General features: G+C 40.5%; 1 protein-coding gene across 3 annotated transcripts in view; it reads left to right on the forward strand.

Annotated features, from left to right (window-relative positions):
* Nucleotides 1-16857, forward strand: part of TMX4 (thioredoxin related transmembrane protein 4) — a 79003-nt gene that overhangs the window by 37043 nt on the left and 25103 nt on the right. The window lies entirely within an intron of this gene.

Genomic DNA, 16857 nt, shown 5'->3' on the forward strand with positions numbered 1-16857 from the left:
ACTGGAAAAAAGCCAAGAAAATATTTCTAGACTATATGAAAATTCAGGTCTAATGTATCTTACAATACTGACCCCATTGCTTTGATACCATTAAAAACAGGAATGTTAGAAACCAGTCCACTGCAATCAGTGGAGCTCTATCAAGGTAAAGTGTCTCTGAACACGGAGTTCATCAAGCACTCGGCATGACACAAAGATCATTCAAGTTTATACCTATCCTACAGCAATTCTCCCTGGACTGGAAAAGTCCCATTAAAGTAAATTGCAGAAGTGATTTCTGCCATGAAGAACTGGGGAAGAGAGGGAGAGGAAGGGAGTGAAGTATTCAATAAAGATTTCATTGTGTTGCGTACTTCTAAAGTGACTTGAAACGAGGTTCACCAACACATTTCTCTCACAAAAGCAAAGTTAAGACAGAAAATTTCAAAACATTAAAAAGGTCAAGTCAGATCTCTGAATGCTTAGAATGATACTGTATTTTCCGGAATCGATGGATCCTGCAAGAGATTTAGGGCTGTATTAGCGGTTATTTTATCCCTGAAGGAGAGTATGCTAACATCTGTTCAATATGCTTTCATGTGGGCATACTGATTTTACACTTCTAATTGCTTCATGCTAAGCTTTCTGAATAAGTCTTAAAACATTTTTGGTCAGATCATATGAACTATTATAAGTGAACTCTTGGCATATTTCCCTTGAACATTTCTTCCAGCCTCTCTTCCCCATACCATTCCCTAACAAAAGTAGAATGCAAATTGTACATAACAAGCCAGGTAAAGGAGATAAGCAGCACAAATAGTGAAAAAATCAGACAGATAACTCCTGCTTCTGCCCTCAGCCATGCAGAGTTGTGCGCATATACAGAGATGGAAGGATGGATGTGAAAAGGCTCTCTAGGCAACTTGGCCTTGAGAGCCTGCCTGAACTCCAGCAGCATCTCCAAACCGAGATATGGGTTTCAGGGATGCTTAGAGTTCAGCAAGTTCAGCATTCTGCCTCCAAGCTATGATCCTTCTTTTTACAGTGCAGCATATAAGGAGAGTCTCCACGGGCAGCCTTTCAGCTGCCATTCCAGTTCCAGGCTTGAGAAAGTTTGCTCCCTCCCACCTCTACTCTGGCAACATGGAAGAGAGAGCAGGAAGGTAGTGGACTCATCTTGAGCCCAAGCACTCAATTTATGCTAGTGACCTACAATTTCTAGACAGAGGAAGTTGAGAAAGCCATCTTTACTTTGTACACATAATCAGATAACAATGTTCTCATAGGGACTAATTAGCCTCCCAGGAGGCCTGGGCACTTATGCATACCTGGAAAAAGCAAGCATTAAATGCTGCCCTTCTGATTTGGTAGTGTTTTTTTCCCCATTCTACATTGATGGAAATATTGCCCACAGCATTAGCCCATACAGCTCTCATTGTCTTGCACTAAGTGCAGAAACAGAAATTTCAAGAGAGTTTATTAGTATTTATCCTTAAAGCACTCTATGCTTCTATTTGTCTCTTATAATAAGCTAAGGAAATGCATAATGAATTGCCTGGTACCTGTACCTTGCAGAGAATTGAATCTGTAAGTATACACTCTAAAATGCTACAAATAAATAGAAAATGCTAGAACACAGTTTGACCACATTGGAGCACAGACTGGAAAAAACAAGCATCAGCTTAACATCAGAAAACAGCTAAAGGAAAATGTAAAGGGTCTCTAGAAATACGGCTATTTCTTAACAGAGATTTGGAAGCAAGCATTCACAGTGTAGGGAGAAAGAGCCAGTCATTCTGCTTGCTGCTATAGACATGCCTCAGGTGCATCTTAAAGAGACAGCTGAACACTTGGGAGTAAAGCCTTGTGGAGACAAGGACAAGTAAAAGTACTCAAAAACCTACAGCTCTGCTAAAGACAAAGCACGTATGCCATTCATGTAGAAGCTTACACCACACAGGAAAGCTCAGTCAAGATCAAACCACCCCAGGGATATGGTGGAGTCACCACCACTGGAGGTTCTCAAGATGCAGCTGGACAGGGTGCTAGATAATCTCATCTATGCTCCCTTTTCCATGAAAGGCTGGACCAGATGATCTTTAGAGGTTCTTTCCAACCTGGGCAGTTCTATGATTTCCATGATTAAAATAGCCCCTTCACCTTCTGTGAAGCAGAGTATTCTTCCACAGTCTTACAGTGACTTAAGGCTTGATTTATCACCAAGACATTTCAGGGCCAGTCTTAATTCCTTGTTACTGTGAAGGAAATTTGAGAAAACCTTCAGAGTCTCAGAAACTGCAACAAAGCTGCTGTTCAGACTGAGGCTCTGCACAGCAAGAGAGGCTAGAAGTACCAGCAAGGAAACCAAGCTCAGTCTGGAAACAGAATGTCATTATCAAAGTGCCAATATCCTAAAAGAAGCAAAATCTACTTAGCAGGAGGTGCTATCTTAGTTTTGCTATCCTGTAATCAGCTGTTGACAAACTGTTAATTGACTGAGCACAGCATCCACCAACACAAGCAAGTGTTGAGGAGGACACGGGTTGTCTAACTGGATGCATTCCCAACCTGTCATCACATTTTCAAAAGATAAGTACACAACTGGTTCATCACACAGAAATGGAAATCACACCTGCTCCAAGCTGTCATTAACATACTACAATGCCAAGTAACTGGGAGAGAGGTAGAAAATGCAAGTTGCATTTGCACCTAGAGCAGGCATTTGCTTTCACTTCATAAATCAGCAGCCCGGATTCCACCACAGTCAGTGGAGCAGCACTTGGTCCACAGAATCCTAAAAAGGAGGGGAAGGAAAAATTTGTTATCTATTTCTTACAGTACTAAATCTAAGATGCAACCCACTGGTTATGAGGCCACAGATCTTAAGGAAATACAGGATCTACTTTTGCAATACGAAGCATAATTAAGTTGTGGAACCTACTGCTAAAGGATCCAAGAACTATGAACAAGTTGAAATAGGGGATAAGCAAATTCACAGAAGTCCATTGCTGACAATTAAAGATAAATTAAGTGCTCCAGAAACCTTATTAGTGCCAGGTGTTTCCAAGATAGAAAAGACAGTATGCACAGCCTGAGCTTGTACTCTTTCCCTAGGTATTTGTTGCTACCCAGTGTTGAGACAGGACCCTTGGTTTGACAGAAATTTGTCTGATCCAGCCTTGCAAATCTTATGTTTAGGTTTAGTCAGATGAGAAAGAGGAGCCTGGTCTCAGAGTCCATAAACAGGTAACTAAGGGTAATTCCACAAATTCACTTTATCTTAGCAACGTTTTTTCTTTCAACTCCATAGATTCAGGATGAGTTGTCACATGGTATTTGCTACAATTTCCAATTTGTAAGCAAGTACAGCAATAATATTAACATCCCTCACTAGGGTATTCTGACACACAAGTGTTTCTAAAGGCACTGACCTGTACAAAGTGTTAGCAATGTGGAAAGTGGTAGTGACCAGTAGGAATGAAGGGGAGGTATTGGAAAAAACCTTAGCTCGCTTAATATCATACAGCTTGTCAAGTACATCTGAACACAGAAGTAGAACACCCCCCAAAAAAGCCAGTGTGTTTCAAACCAAACTCCTACATCTGTCAGGAAAAATCTTTCCTGAGGACGAAATTAAAAATAGGCTGCAAAAACCCTATTAGCAAACACAACAATACAACATTTGTCCTTACATGAAGAATGGCTATTTGGAAATTGAAGAGCAGAAGGTATTTGTTTTGTCCAAATAAATAAAGTACTGAAGACATGCAGAAAACATGACTGAGTTGTTAGAACAATACAATGAAGGAAGCACATTTAACTCTGTTCTACTCAGATGAGCTTGGTGACCTTGGGCTACATAAGTCATTCTCTATCTGCATCAGTTTCACTAACCTTACTGAGATATTCAGGATAAAAATATATTTAGGGTATGCACACAGTATTATGTGTAAGAAAGCTTACACAGACCTTTTCAAGCCTCTTAAAACCAGAAACTACAAAGGAGACTTTGATTCACCCCTTTATCTTCATTACCATTAAACCCCTCACAATGCTACTCTCACCTGGATGCCTTGAGAAAGAGACAACTGAACAGGGACTGCAAAGCAGCTCAAAGATAGCAAGACATACTGCAAACTGCTACAAAACAGCAAGATGTACTGTAAAATGTGCTGGCAGAGGGAAAGATACTTGTTTCAAGTCAGAAAGGGAGGAAATTTTGATCCGAAGAGACATTTTTACTGTGCAGTCATCCTTAGAAAGGAGACTTACACATTCCCAATGTTTTCTCATGCCTCAGGAAACACTCAGAAGTCCAAACATCCCCTCTAACTTTTTTCCCCTCCTTCCAGCTTGTATTTTAATAAACAGCCTTTCCATTTCTTCAGAACAAAAGTAGGTTGACAGTTAAAGCTGTGAAAGCAGCATGGCAATCTTATTAAGTATGCCAGGTTTGCTATGCTACCCTGCAGAAACATACAAAGTGATGCCAATTAGAATCCAACCATAAGTAGCTGGGTGAATCCAATTCAACAAATACTGAAACTGCAACACTTTCAAAAGCTTTAACTGCATCTGGCCTAGGTATAGCAGTATATACACATTTCTTAACTGATTTCTCCAGGAACCTGCTTTTGGCCATTCATGGAAACTAGATACTCTGCAAATGGGTGTTTGATCTGAATATGACACTTGTATTCATACTTTCTGGTCAAGCATACAAGATATACAAAAAGCTCTGGCTATAAACAGCATTAAACACCTCACTTCTCAGCTCTCTTCTCTTGAGGAACTGCCAGTAATCTCCATTCCTCTCCAGGCCAAAAGTAAGTAGGTTCTTTCAGAAGATTAGTTTAGCATTCGGTAATCCATTTCTCTAAACAGCCTATTCTGAACTACAGAAGCAAATCCCACTCTCTGTAATCCTGTTGGTTTCATTGACAGGAGTCTGTGACAAGCATACATCCTATTGTAACAAAATACCATGCAGAATTTGCCATTTGAGAAATATTACTTCCTTCCCTTGCTTCTTAGGCCAATTAAACGCTAAAAAATGTGATGAGAGAAACAGTGGATTGCCCATTTCTAGAGATTTTCAAAGCAAGACTAGATGCTTCTCAGCTTTACTAAAGTCTCAGAAAACTCTAAGTTCAACTTTTTAAAATGACACTAACTTTTGTCCTCTGTAGTTTCACACCAGCCCCAGTCTATTCCCACTTAGCACATCAAGCAACAGCAAAAACAGTGCAACCCCATGAGTAGGGCTGAGCTAGGTCCTGAGGTGACCCCAGCACAGACCTATCCAGGACACCACACTGCAGGATCTGAACATGGCACACAGTACCAGTTACAGACAACAGAAACCATTGACAGCCCCAGACACACCAGGAGGATGGACCAGGCCTACAGGCCATTCAGGCAGCCTAAACAAGAGCAACAGAAGACAAAACTACAATATAAGTACTGGACAACCATAAGACACAACCAGAGACTAGCACCCCTACAGCACAGCTTAAACCAGTATATAGAGCCCAGGCCTGAGCTTAAATGGGGCCCAAGGGCCTATGGGAAGGGGTGTGGGCAGGGTCCCAGGTGAGGCTGATCAGGGCAATAGAGCTTATTAGTGCCCTCAGGGCCCTGACACAGCTCTTTGCAAGAGGAGGACTCTCTGGGGTAGCTAGTCATCATGTAAGTTTGTAAGCAGAGAGACCTAAAAGGTTTTTTTTATCTGGGGAGACAGCCTTCAGGCATGCAGGGAGCAGTCCCAGGGTATGGTGGGCTGTAGCTCACAACAGGCTTTTGATGTGTTTTGTTAAAATGTGATCAAGGTTTGCTTTTTCACAGCCGTGTTCACTACTGCATCCAGCAAACTTTTACCTATGTCAGTAGCTATGAACTCTTGCCAGCAATCTTAGTTCTCACTGTCAGTTGTATGAGTGTGTAATTAATTTTATAGCTCTGTGTAGGAAAATGCTATTTTCTAACTGCCATGGTTCTTCACTGTATCTATTGCAATGGCTTTTAACATTAGAGGTTTTTTAGCTTGTCCACCTACTACAGTGGTCTCTGCCTTTCCACGGAGCCTGGATTAGCAGGTAATGCTCTGCATATTTGGAGCCTGTAATTCTAAGATTCTCTACCTAGTCAAACAGACTTCAGGAAGCTAAAAGCAGTGGTTGGATTCGTTTATTCTTAAGCCCTTTCTATAACATACCTTTTTTCTGTTTATAGAAGGTTCTGGTGGCTACTTTGCTGATAAGCAAATATAGCCTAGAACATGAGGACTGGCCCTTTAAAAGCCATCTGTATTTTTACCAGAGACCCTTGGAAAATAAGAACAGAATGTAAAAACAGCAGAAGATTGGTGCTGCAGTAACCTCAAGGGAGGGGCTACACCTTCTCTGCAGTCCCCAAGCATTATTGAGATTTGGTATTTTGTTTGATATTTATGTTACGGGATAGTACTGAGCCCCAAAAGAAATTCTGGGCATAAAATACACAATCCTTTTTGGGCAGAGGAAGCAACCAGCACCTGTTACCAGCCAAAAAGTTGTTCTAATTGTCTGGCCTTTTGTTCACAGAACAGATTTTACTGGGAAATAACTGAACCACAAGTAGCAGCAAATGGTAGGCAGACAGTTAAGAGGACTTAGAAAAATGTCTGTTACATTTCCAAATGGCAGCCCTCTGTTTTAGAGAATGACAGCAGAGCTCATTTCTTAGGGTGTGGTGGGACTTGGGTGACTCCCTGTATATTCTTATGGCTTTTTTCTGCCTTCTGCAACAGAAATCATATGGTTGCATTTAAGAAATTGCTTGGAGGGTTCAATCATATAAAATAATTTTTACTGTTTTCTAAACTGCAATAAAGTATTTTTTTCTTCTACCTCAATGAGGCACGTAATTCAGCTTCTTCACAAAGATGTGTGAAAGGAGGAACAAGAGTGCTGCTGTTAGAAGTTGTGATTTTAGCAGGACATATTCCATGCGTATGGATCTATATTTAGATCAAAATGAATCAGGTAATTTATAGCTATATCCTAACAGTTTGCCAAAAGTACAATTCTCTATGAAGCCAAATCATAAAGTAACCTTCCTATTATGGAGATTACACAGCCAAGGCTCTGTCAGTGTTACAAGTATGAATGTGTGCTCAGCCATTTAATGTGGCTGTTTCAAGATACCTTTGGCTTCAGTTGCCTTCAGGTTTACAGTCTTGGTGGTTTTCTTATACTAATGCATTTCTGAGACAGAAGCAAAATGTCTGCCTGTGGGGTTTTAGATATAAAAATGACCTCACATTAGGAGGTCATCATTGTCTTATGCTTTCCCATTTTACCTATTCATTTACACTGGAAAAATTCACAGAAATGGGAGAACAAAATGTAAAATATCAGCTTAAAGAATATCCATTGCTTGTGCTACAGAAGCATTTGGATCAAAAGCTGTTCTGCTGGGCGAGGCACAGAAATATGAAATCCACCCTTTCCCAGTGTTTTGAGCAGTGGGACAGTAACATTCCCACTGGGTAAGAGAGTTGCGACATGAGCTATAATCAGGGTCAAGTATGCCAAATGGCATACTTGCTTGAGCGACAGGCTGTAGGAGTGACCAGAGAGTCACAGGACTAGAATGTTAAGACTTGGATCTACGGTCTCCTTGCCTGTAGAGACAGGAGGGTCTAAAACCAAAGCGGACTTGCTTTGGCAGTTGCTGCTTAGCAGATCTCTACCTTGCCAGCTGCCTCTTTCTCTGTGCTTAAGTGTATGCCAACAGCAGTTTATTGTAGGGTCAGGTCTGAGTCCCTGAAAATTACTCTTCAGTAACTTTGGTATAATAAACTACATGCCATTTGCAAAGCAAGATAACTTGTTTCTTACTCAATCAGCTGATACCGATGGAAAAAAAGATATTTGAAGATATGTAAACCTTGAAAAGTGCACAATGTATTTCGGGTTTCCCTCAAGGGGAAAAGGCATCCAGGAAAGTCAGGCTTAAGAGCTTATGGATGAAGCTGAAAGACCAGGAACACTTTCCATGAAACGGTTGCCACACAGAAAGCTGCACCGTGGCTAGGAATATTTCAGCAATAAAAATGAACTTTCAGTACAGGGCTCTTCTGGAATAAGCCATTTAAGACTACATATTTATATCCTTAAAGCATCCTTTAGATTGTTACCATACATAATCCACTTATTGATTACATCTGTTTTATGTTGTCTGCTTGTGGAGCTGAAGAGTACTTAACAGGAAAAGGCTGGCAAATAAGGCTCTGAGCACTTACCAAATTCAACATTCATTTTCCCTGCAAAACATGCTATTTCTAGATATCTGCTAATGCATTCTTTGGCAAAAGGGTAGCTCTGAAAGAAAGTTTTAAATAAGTCCTATCATCAGCCCACACTTCAGATAAATGTGCACCCCCTACAGTTTTTCTTCTTTCTTTCAAAAGAAAAATATTATCCTGACTTTGTGCCTGACACCCTTGTATTCTAGGGCTGGATCACTTAAGTGCTCTGCACAGGAACCCCCCAGAGAAAAAGCAATCATTTTCTTTACACTGATCACCTTAATTATCAAACCACATGTCTGAAAGTTGCAATAGGCTTAAATATTTATGGACACTTTGGACGTTGCATTTAATCATGGGATGATAACTGGTTGCTGATTGTATATTTGAAGTTTTTTGTGGCCTTGGCAAATAGAAGACTAGAATTTCAGCTTCCTGGAAGCTTGAGTAGTCTTTTTCTCAGACAATTTGCATTTAAAAAGACTTCTGCTTTTGTATGTCCCAGCAACAAGATACAATTTCTCAATCTAACAATCTGTAGCCTAATCCAGCAATAACTCTTCAAGCAAAACTGCCAAATCTAACAGAGTTTTTCCTGAATAGGGACTACAACAGCAGGCCCATGATCACTGTCCCGCTACCTGAAAGGCAATTGCAACCCCCAGATGACAAACTGCCTAAAAGGGTTTCTCGACAGCAGCAGCGTATGGGCCTCTGGCAACTGTCACACGCAAGCAGCTGCACAGTGAGCTATGGGGATGCTCTGTACCAGATGGAGACTAGGCTGGAAGCAGAGTTATCTGGGTGGCCCATTTTCTTTGGCACCTGTAAGAGCATTTAGTCACCAACAGCAGAGGCCCATTCATAAATACATCCTTGCAGAGGCTTAACGATCTATATGCCACCTCTTTTCGGAGCAGAGAGAAATATTTTTATGGCCACATAAATTACTGTGAAATGTAAGCAATCTTCTCATTCCATTTTGTAGCAATGCTGCAGAGACAATCCAGCCTGTCAATGGTAATAAAATCACCTTGTTTCGGCTGGCTCTTCATTCATCTGGATTTTTGGTTATGAAAAAAGACACTGTCAGGACCAAGAATTTTGAGTTCAGCCTGCTTTACATTTCAATACAGAAATTTTTTTGGATCGAATCCAATTTTCATTCAAGTAACTAACCTCTCTAAAATCAGTGGGGCGATTTTATGACTATAACTGAAAGTGATCTTGTTCCTAATATTCCAGGAACAATTTGAGATCATTGTCCGAAGGATAAATGGCCTTAAATGTCTATTGGACGCTAGTGAGGCAAGATGAGTGATGAGATAAAGTCAGCTCATATTGCAATGTAATTCTTCTTTCAAGTAACTTATTTTAAACTGTCCCTGGGAAAGGGAGAGCAAGGAGAATTACAGTGGCAAGGCTATGGCAGAATATAGTTACATAACTACATTTCTTACATTCATTGTGCATTTCAGTAAGTTTCTCTGTATAGGTGGATTTTTCCAGTGCCTTGCAGTGCCTTGTGTAGGTGTTTACCTTCTTTAAATGGTTGCCAAGAAAAAAAAAAAGAAAAAAAGACAAAAAAAAAAAAAAAGGACTGAGCATTACTTGTCCATTGTCCTTGGTCTACATAATGCACAGGTCAGTGGAAAAGGAACAGGAGAAATATGCCCAGAGTTGTAGGTAATCACTGGTTAAACAGGAGATCCAGGATAAGGATTTTATACCTGTTTTGAAATACTGAAGGAGAGAGATGAACATTACTTTATTAAAACTTGAAAATTATTAGAGAAGACCATTCCCACAGAAGTCTCAGAAATACTGGCATACATATCAAGCCAACATACCCATTAACTCTTCAGATGGGGGCCAGAAATGTTATTTTTCACTGCATTTAGATGAAGATACATTTTCTTGCTGTGGGAGAGAATGACTACGAACTCAGAAAAAGTAGTGCAGATACAGCAATACATTGGAAAATATTTCTTTATTGTTTCATGTATATCTTGCTGCTTTCATCAGAAGTTGCTTATCTCACCACTAAATTCAGATTAATATATATAGATATTTGCAAAGGTTGGAATTTGTGGAAGCTTGGCTTGAGAACTACTTGCAATAGCATCTGGATTTATAGCTCTGCTGCAATATGTCTTTGAGACACTTAGCCAAAAATTGACTACAAGCAAGAACTTAGCTTATGATACGACAGTTTTCATTTTCTCAAACATGCCATCTTTTCAGGTGAGCTTTTATTCTTTTCACAGGAAGTCTTCAAGTATTGCGATCTTTAATAAAAATTACAGCATATATTTTGTGTGTTATAGAGTGCACAGTAGATACTCTGCCATAGAACATCTGTAAGCTTAGCCTGGGTTTACATTGGTGCCCTTGGGCAGCCTGCTTTGCTGCTGAGCTCCTGCAGCATTCAGAGCAGGTTTAAAATGAGTATGACGTACTGTGGAGAGAGCTGCCTGCTGTTAGTGAGACTATCGGTCTGCCTGGAAGGGAAAAAGCACTTGCTGCGTTCGCAGTACCCCGTGCAGCTTTCAGAGACCCAATTCTTGTGCAGTCCCTGCTGAAGTCAGTAGAAAATCTCCACGTCTACCTGACTTCAACACAGTTTGATTCACTTCTTTAACACAACATGCAGCTGCCAGAAAGGAGCCGAAAAAGGGTTATTTTTGAAACAAGAAGTCACTGATGGTAAAAAGCCATGTATAAATAAATATCCATGCCATATCCAACAAATCTTACAGTCTTGTGATAAAGGCCTGAATTTTGGATTCATGTATTGTATAAGGAAGAATAACTCCTTTGCCTTTAATAGCATTATTTCTGATTTAATTTGGGAGCATAATCAGAATTATTCTATGTCAGTGACTGTTTCTGTTGTAAATCATGCCCTGTGTAGACCTATGGCCTTCTGACAATTGATAGAAGGGAACCAGTAGCACAGTAGAGAGGAATGCTGACCACAAACTGCAACATGTACAAGAGCAGAATTTGGCCACAGACATTTGCACTAGATTTACTGGCTGACAAGCCTAGCTAGCTTGAGCTTGCATCGTAATCTAATAAAAACCTAATAATACCTTTTCATCTAACTCACTCAGCCACATATATCAGGCTTTGGAGGTGTCAGGTCTAAAAAGAGAATTGTACTTCTGCCTTGGAGATATTTTTATTGCTGAGGAAAAATATGTTGCAAGAAACAGTTCCTTACACAGCAGGAGTATTCCACTGTGGGAAAAATAAAAAAGAAAGAAAGAGAAGTCAGGCAAATTCACATTTCTTATCAGATCTGTCCTGATCTGATGCACTCAAAGTTGAAAGCTGCTTCTCCTATCTCTTGCAACTTCTTTCTTTTAAATTCTGAAGAGGCTTGACAGGCAGAAATGAACAGATGCACATTAGAGGTGGGAGATGATCTTGTAGGAGGTCTATGCTTGAGTTATGCAAAGATAAGGATGCGGAGGCATGCCTGCATGGTGGAGCGCTGTGTGGGTAGAGGAATCCCCCAGCATGCACCTCTTTACAGGACTGGATATTACATAAGGCTTGCAAATGACTTCCTGTCCCTCCATTTTGTATTGTGGAGGGTATGTAAAGACACCAGTACTGAGACACTTCACCAGAAAGAGGCTGCTCTTCAGGTTCCAAATCTCATTCCTTCTGTCCCAGATTCCCTGCTGAGCAGTCGCCTTTTCAAAGCCAGCAAGCAAGCTGTTCCTCTAGTTCCCACGTAGGCATCGTATGCTTCCTGAATCAGGTTCTCTCTGGCATCTCTGCTCCCTGGAGGTTAAGGATGCCTCTGGCTGCGGGAAGTACACTGAGCACTATTGCACTCTGGTACACTACTGTTCCAGTCTTTGTATGACAAACTTCACCTCGGTAGCCAAGTGTCTTCTGTAGTTGGACATGCAGGCAAGATGAAAAAGCATTTTTTTTTATATTATTTAATAATACAAGATCAAGAGCAGCCATCCAGGAAGGTAAGGGAGAACTGTTAGTGCACACTCATGTGCCTATAGTGATGCACGTTAACTTCCCTGTATAAGAAGCATAAACAACAAATGAGCGGTGAGGTTTTTGATAGTAAGATACATTTTTCAATGCTGAATACCTTTAATAACTTATCTTCAAATTGGAGTGCTTGACAGGACCACTCTAGTTCTTCACGTTTATGCAGGACAGCAAAACTCAAAGTTAGTCAGAGATGTTCTTGAAAACTAAATGTAACTAGAAGTATTATGGGTACAGTACCCTCACTGGCTTTCTTTATGAAGGTGCAAAATATGATTTCCTCTTGTCATTATATATCTACTTTTTGGTGGGTAGTCATCAGATTCATATGAACTTGATTCATATGAACAAGAAAGCTCTTTATTTTTTTTTTTAATAGTCCAATGAATTTTGTAGTCTTATTTATGAAGGGGCAGATGTGAACATTCCTGGCCAAAAGTCAAACTCTTGTATAAAAGTTTTTGTTCATTTTAAATAGATATCAAAGGCAGAGCCATGGTGAGTTTCCAACAGTTAGTTACAGTGCTGTGTATTTACTGATCTATTTTAAACTGCACCATTCTCCTTAAATATCACAAGCTTTAAGGTTAATAAATCCATGTTAGAACATGCATGCAATACTTATTTCTGGCCATATATTGTTTATTCTCTTCTACATTATTTGTCTTAAATTATAAACCAAGTTTCAAACTCTTTTACCATTCACATCCTGAAAAATATATTGCAAGTATTATTTTGTTAGGCACATGTACAGACTAAATTAAAATTGGAAATATCAAAATTGCTATTGTCTGTGTGATAATAACCTCTTATATTCTAGTTTTACAAACAATTCATCAAAAACAAATTCCAAAAGCTTAGGAAGGTAGTTCTGGAAATCCAGTATAGAACTGAAAAAATTACATAGATGGTGATATTAGGTATATTTTAGGAAAATGAGTGTTACAATAATTTATTCTGCTTTAGGCAGTGTCATGAATCCATCGTGGCACACAGTGAAAGAAAACATCAAGAATGCTGGAATACCTTTCTTTACCATTGTCCTGGTTTCGGCAGGGATAGAGTTAATTTCCTTTCTAGTAGCTGGTACAGTGTTTTGGATTTAGGATGAGAACAAAGTTGATAATGCACCGATGTTTTAGTTGTTGCTAGGTAATGCTTACACTAGCCAAGGACTTTTTAGTTTCCCATGCTCTACCGACTGAGAAGGCTGGAGGTGCACAAGAAGCTGGGAGGGGGCACAGCCAAACTGGCCAAAGGGACATTCCATACCACGTGATGTCATGCGCAGTACCTAAACTGGGGGAAAGCTGGCCGGGAGGGCCGCTGCTTGGGGACTGGCTGGGCATCGGTTGGCGGGTGGTGAGCAATTGTACTGTGCATCACTTGTTTTGTGTATTATTATTATTATCATATTATTATTATCATTTTATTTCAATTATTAAACTGTTTTTATCTCAACCCATGACTTTTTCTAACTTGTGCTCTTCCAATTCTCTCCCCCATCCCACCGGGTGGGGGGGAGTGAACGAGCGGCTGCGTGGTTAGTTGCCGACTGAGATTAAACCACGACAACCATGAGACACCCACACAAACTAATAATAGGACAACATTCAATAAAGCAGAAAATAAACCTAATAGAAACAAACTTACAGAAAAAGTTTTCTAACTGTACCCCCTGTACCACACACTTAAAATCAATTCGTTTTTAATTCCCTTCTTTTTCCGGTGGAAAGTCACACTATCACAGGAGGCTAAATTTTAGTTCAGCGAACATAAAGACTTGACACAGAGAAAATACTTATGGAGCACAAAGCAGTCTCTACCTCATGTCCTTCAAGAGAAACACTGAAATTACTGCTAGGGAGGTCTAGGAAACAACGTATTTTGGTGGTGTCCTCTCTGCAGAGCAGGGACCTGTCACCAAGGTAAATTATCATTCCAGTATAGAAATATTTGTGACATGAGTGCCTGCAGTATCACAGAACAGGAGCAAGATATGTTGTTGCCGTCTCCCCTTCATTCGGGTCTACCACACTTGTTCTTTCCATACTATAGTTGAACTTTCCATTTTATAATCAAGATTAAAACAAACAACTACAGAAATGAACTCATAAATCTTTTTTTTTTTTTCAAATTCTGTCCAAAACTTAACTGCAGTTAATGGATACACTTCCATCAACAGCTGTCAAAACCTAAACTGACAGCTTGATTCCTAAACCTTTTCTGTACCAGCAGCCGGAGCATGGAAGTTGGAAAACTGTAACTCTCAATATCTATGCAAAGCCAGCAGAGCAACCCACGCACATATAGGGTAAAAGTTGAAGATGTACAGGTTCAACAGAAGCCCAATGAAGCTAAAGGAGAGTAAGTTTTGTAAGGGACAGAGTAATTGAAGTAATCATGAAAGTAATAAATGGCCTGGCCCGGACAGTTGTCTTCTCTAACTGGCCCTCCTTGTTTTCTCTTTTTATCCATTTCTCATTTCATGCTCTTAATCAGGTTCAAATGAGGTGTATCTTCTCCCACTTTGCAAGCCTGACCTACTTCAGAGGGATTAGCAGCACTGTGACATGTTTCCCCTGTTTTAGGAACGCCCTGTTCTGTTTTAGGGATGAAAGCAACTCTGCCTTGTTCCTGAGCAGACTTTGCCTGAACTGCAAACCTCCTCTGGGTTGAATGTGGCTAGAAATTACTTATAAATTACTTACAAAGTAAGTCTTTTGCTCTCTTCATCCTCAAGTCTTTCTTTCCTGGTCCTTTTGAATTCACAGGAACACTCCAATATATTCGGAGCCATCATTTTACATGTTCCTTCTTAGCCACTTCATGGAGATCTGTTTTGCCACCCCCTTCATTCGCATGTTCTTTGAGGACACATATATGATTATTCAGCACCTAGTACCACACAATAAAATGATCCTCAATCTTCCCTTTTGCACATCAGCTCTTTGTCACATAAATTCTCCTAATTTGGCTCCACCAGATCTCAAACCTCTCTCGGTTTTGGCCAATCACTTCCTCCCCGCAAAAGAATCTATAGAAAAACTAGCATGTTTCCCTCAGGTTTCCCCAGTTCTTACTGAGCAGCAGAAAAAAGTCCTTTCTGTACTACCTCCTCACAAAGGAACTTCAGCCAAGTGTGTGTCTTCTCAAATAATTTCTACCACTGTATTTCTTTCTCTTCACTATACACCTCAGGTCTAAACATTGCTAAAATACCATATCCAATTTTCAGACTACCCGTTCAGGAAGAGCACTGATAAATTAGAGAAAGATTTTTTTTTTTTTAACAAACCACAAGAATAGCTGAAAGATTAGAAAAATTGTAATATAGAGACTTTAAGTTCAGTCTATATGTATCACATGGAAGATATTAGAAGATATGTGTTCCGTGAGGCTCTTACTTACTTAATCCTCAGCTGGTATTAATTGTGGTGGTAAGAAGCTTACAGCTCAGAAAAGCAGGGATCTCTACAATGCTGGGAAGCTGTCGACAAAACTCTTCTTTGGTAATGGCAGGTACTACTTGAATACCTAGCAAGGAGAGAGTATCACTGAGTCATTGGGAGAGGTGACCTACTGTTGAGAAGTAGCAAATGAGGAAAATTGCTGTCACTGTTTCATTTCTGCATAGCGTGAGTGGCGCTACGGGCAGGCCTGTCTCCCCACTCGCTCCGTGTTGGAGGAATAGCCGAAGCCCATAGCTGCTGCTAAACTCCTCCTGACTAGGAGCAATCTTTTGCTTCTGTCCCCAGATGCTAATGCTGAGTCCACTTCAGTGTCGATAAATAAAGGCCAGATCTATACTCAGGCTTTAAGGAATGGTTTGATCAAAGCCCAGATTCCTATGGAGAAATATGGGAGTAATGTAAAGGAGCCCCATAAGACGAACTGGCCAAGTGTGACAAAATCCGGAGGTGGCAAGTCCCACTGTTTCCTCTACTGGGGGGGAAAAAGTGTGTAAACGTTTTAACAACAGGGCTTATTAACTTTTGGGGTAACTGTTAGAAAATTCTTCATCACAAGTTACTTCCAAGCCAAGATCGTCTTCAGCAAACGAGAACTAATTTCCGTATCAGACAGGAAGGCAGCTCAGCTCTGTACAGCCATTTATTGTTATTTTTTCTGGTCAATTTACCAGGCTAAGGAAGTTGACTGTCCTAATTACCATTAGTTGAGAGTGCAGTCATTCCACTCAAGGGCAAGGCTGCTGTTCAGAGGGACCTGGACAAGCCAAAGGAATGGGGCTGACAGGAATCTCATGGAAGTCAAGGAAAAACACAAAGTCCTATGTCTGGGATGGGCTAAACAATGCATTGGCAGAGACAGGCTGCCTGCCTGGGACAGGCAGTTCCTTGGGGACACTTGATTAAACATGATCCCGCAGTGCAGCCCGACAGGGCCCGTGGCTAACAGCATCCCAGTGAGGCGATTATCACTTTTTATTCAGCACTCATAACACGGCACCTTGAATACAGCATCCCGTTATGGGCGCCCCCAATACAAGACAGACTCATAAACCTGATGGAGAGCAGCGAAGCCACCGCGACGGTGGGGCC

The sequence above is a fragment of the Aptenodytes patagonicus genome, chromosome 3 (genome assembly GCF_965638725.1).
Source record: "Aptenodytes patagonicus chromosome 3, bAptPat1.pri.cur, whole genome shotgun sequence".
Lineage (NCBI taxonomy): Eukaryota > Metazoa > Chordata > Aves > Sphenisciformes > Spheniscidae > Aptenodytes > Aptenodytes patagonicus.